We start from the raw sequence: 3,839 nt of genomic DNA, 5'->3' as shown, positions 1-3,839 counted from the left end.
TGAGAACGTAAACCTCTTCCAACCTTTCGGCTTCGATTTCTTGCAATCCGTAACCTCAATCAAAAATCTAATTCGGTAAAAGTATTCGTATCCTCCTCCTTTACACGTTGACACCACTTTTGGTTGGTGGAAGTTGACGGTGACGTAGCTCCTTTATCCCTTGAGTTCGGCCAATGGAAGTTTTAGGAGGTACAAACGATTCTGGACGTTTTCTTTTTCGATAATTCGGTCAGAAAGTTTCGCCGGAGCTTCGAATATTTTGATTCCGTACAAAGGTATGGTTTTGGTTTCTCATAGTTAATGTTTAATGTCACGTGAAAACTTAGGCTAGAAGACCTTAAGATAGGAATGAACTGAACGTATAATTGATGGATTGTGTATATGGAATAAAATATGTGGTTTAGCTGTTGTTAATAATTTGCTGTTGAAGTTGGTTGGTTTTGGAAAAAGATTTAATATTAGTATTTGTTTGATTTTGAAATAATTTGTTACTGAAAATGATTTGAATGACTGAGAGGTGTTTGGTTTGGTAGTTAGGACCCTTTAAGGGTGGCAGAAATTCAAGTTTTAGAGGAAATATTGCCAAAATTTCTATAAGAATTGGAGTTTTGATTTGAAATGTTATTTTAAAAAGGAAAGAGATTATTATGTGGCTTGTGTATTTGAGACTATTTGTTGACCCTCTGTCGCAAGATGTGACCTCCCTGACCTTGGTATTTCTGACCACCATTTTCGAGGATCTTCACCTATTCCAGGCTTCTCCGCGGAAACGTCTCAAAATAGCTGAGATACTCAACATAATTGAAGAAAACCAAGATGCTCTCCGAGTTCACGGGTGTCCTTGCTTATCCCCTTCTGTCTTCATTGAGATTGGGTTGGTGGTCAGTCAGTCAGGAAAGGCGATAACTATGGGCAGCGCCCCTTACTGCTCTCTTGGGCTTCCTTCGCAAAGGGGTTCTGTCGAGAACAAGAAAAGTATATATATATACATATATGTATATATATATATGAATATTGAATATTGAATATTATATTTGAGCTTGGAGTTTGACTCCATAGAATACTATATTATTGAGCTTGGGGATGCGCACACAGAAGGACTGTCCAACGGTTAACTACCAGGACATGTCGGGTTGGCTGTATAACTGACAGATGAGGCTCATCAGCCATAGGATAGGCATACATCATATGAATTTATTTGTTTGCTTGAATGTGCATTGTTTTGGTTTGCTTAACTGTTTAATTCTGCTTATCTGCTACTTGTTCTACTTGCTGTAAATGCTTCTCTCTGTATTTTCCTTGCTTAAATTGTATGTGTATATTTTCTGAGAAACCCCTCTTGCCAGAGGTGTGAAAGGGCTTGTTCCACCAGTGATTCGAAGGAGTGGAGGAGATAGAACGTGAAGTATTAGGTTAAAGTTAGATTGAGAACTAGAATAGCTTAGATAACTTACCTAATTTTTGGTTTAGTTTATTTTCCTTAACTATGTTGTTGTTTTTAGATGCAGGTCGAGAGGCATCTCGTTGAGCGTTGATGAGCGGATAATTTATACGCTTTTTGGCATTGTTTTTAGTATGTTTTTAGTAGGATCTAGTTACTTTTAGGGATGTTTTCATTAGTTTTTATGTTAAATTCACATTTCTGGACTTTACTATGAGTTTGTGTGTTTTTCTATGATTTCAGGTATTTTCTGGCTGAAATTGAGGGACTTGAGCAAAAATCAGATTCGGAGGTTGAAGAAGGACTGCTGATGCTGTTGGATTCTGACCTCCCTGCACTCAAAGTGAATTTTCTGGAGTTACAGAACTCAAAATGGCACGCTTCCAATTGCGTTGGAAAGTAGACATCCAGGGCTTTCCAGCAATATATAATAGTCCATACTTTGGCCGAGTTTAGACAACGTAAAAGGGCATTGAATGCCAGTTCTACGCTGCTGTCTGGAGTTAAACGCCAGAAACACGTCACAAACCAGAGTTGAACGCCAGAAACACGTTACAACCTGGCGTTCAACTCCAGAAAGAGCCTCTGCACGTGTAACATTCAAGCTCAGCCCAAGCACACACCAAGTGGGCCCCGGAAGTGGATTTATGCATCAATTACTTACTTCTGTAAACCCTAGTAGCTAGTTTATTATAAATAGGACTTTTTACTATTGTATTAGACATCTTGGGACGCTGGTTCTTAGATCAGAGGGGCTGGCCATTCGGCCATGCCTAAACCTTTCACTTATGTATTTTCAAACGGTAGAGTTTCTGCACTCCATAGATTAAGGTGTGGAGCTCTGCTGTTCCTCATGAATTAATGCAAAGTACTACTGTTTTTCTATTCAATTCAACTTATTCCGCTTCTAAGATATTCATTCGCACTTCAACATGAATGTGATGAACGTGACAATCATCATCATTCCCTATGAACGCGTGCCTGACAACCACTTCTGTTCTACCTTCGATTGAATGAGTATCTCTTGGATCTCTTAATCAGAATCTTCGTGGTGTAAGCTAGATTGATGGCGGCATTCATGAGAATCCGGAAAGTATAAACCTTGTCTGTGGTATTCCGAGTAAGATTCTAGGATTGAATGACTGTGACGAACTTCAAACTCGCGAGTGCTGGGCGTAGTGACAGACGCAAAAGGAGGGTGAATCCTATTCCAGTATGATCGAGAACCTCAGATGATTAGCCGTGCTGTGACAGAGCATTTGGACCATTTTCACAAGAGGATAGGATGCAGCCATTGACCACGGTGATGCCTCCAGACGATTAGCCATGCAGTGACAGCGCATCAGACCATTTTCCAGAGAGGATGAAAAGTAGCCATTGACAATGGTGATGTCCTTACATAAAGCCAGCCATGGAAAGGATTAGGACTAATTGGATGAAGACAGCAGGAAAGCAGAGATTTAGAGGGACGAAAGCATCTCTATACCTTTATCTGAAATTCTCACCAATGATATACATAAGTATTTCTATCTTTATTTTCTGTCTATTTATTATTTATTTTCGAAAACTCCATAACTATTTTATATCCGCCTGACTGAGATTTAGAAGGTGACCATAGCTTGCTTTATACCAACAATCTCCGTGGGATCGACCCTTACTCACGTAAGGTTTATTACTTGGACGACCCAGTGCACTTGCTGGTTAGTTGTATCGAAGTTGTGAATGAAAAACAATTTATTAAGACGTGCGTACAGAGTTTTTGGCGCCGTTGCCTGAGATCACAATTTCGTGCACCAAGTTTTTGGCGTCGTTGCCGGGGATTGTTCGAGTTTGGACAACTGACGGTTCATCTTGTTGCTCAGATTAGGTAATTTTCTTTTTGTTTTATTTTCAAAAATTTTTCAAAAAAAAAAATCTTTCAAAAATTTCTTATCTATTTTCGAAAATTATTCAAAAATCTTTTAAGAATGAATTCTAGTGTTTCATGAAGCATGTTGAAGCCTGACTGGCTGTAAAGCCATGTCTAAATTCATTTGAACTGGGGCTTCCAACCCAATGTTATCAAGAGCAAGCTAGTTGTTGCTAATCCACCTGCTGCTGTTCCAGATCCACCTGATTACATGCTAAAGCTTGGCTGGCTATTAAGCCATGCCTAACCCTCAGGTTGGAGCTTTAGACTAAGAGTACAAGATTCCTGGAATTCATATTAAAAATTTTGGAATCCTTATTTTCCTTTTTCACATTAATTTTCGAAAAATACAAAAAAAAATTAGAAAATCATAAAAATAAAAAATATTTTGTATTTCTTCGTTTGAGTCTTGAGTCAGATTTTAAGTTTGGTGTCAATTGCATGTTCATCTTGCATTTTTCGAAAAAATCATGCATTCATGGTGTTCTT

Source organism: Arachis ipaensis, chromosome B10, assembly GCF_000816755.2.
Source record: "Arachis ipaensis cultivar K30076 chromosome B10, Araip1.1, whole genome shotgun sequence".
Lineage (NCBI taxonomy): Eukaryota > Viridiplantae > Streptophyta > Magnoliopsida > Fabales > Fabaceae > Arachis > Arachis ipaensis.
Note: the sequence above shows the minus strand (reverse complement) of the source record.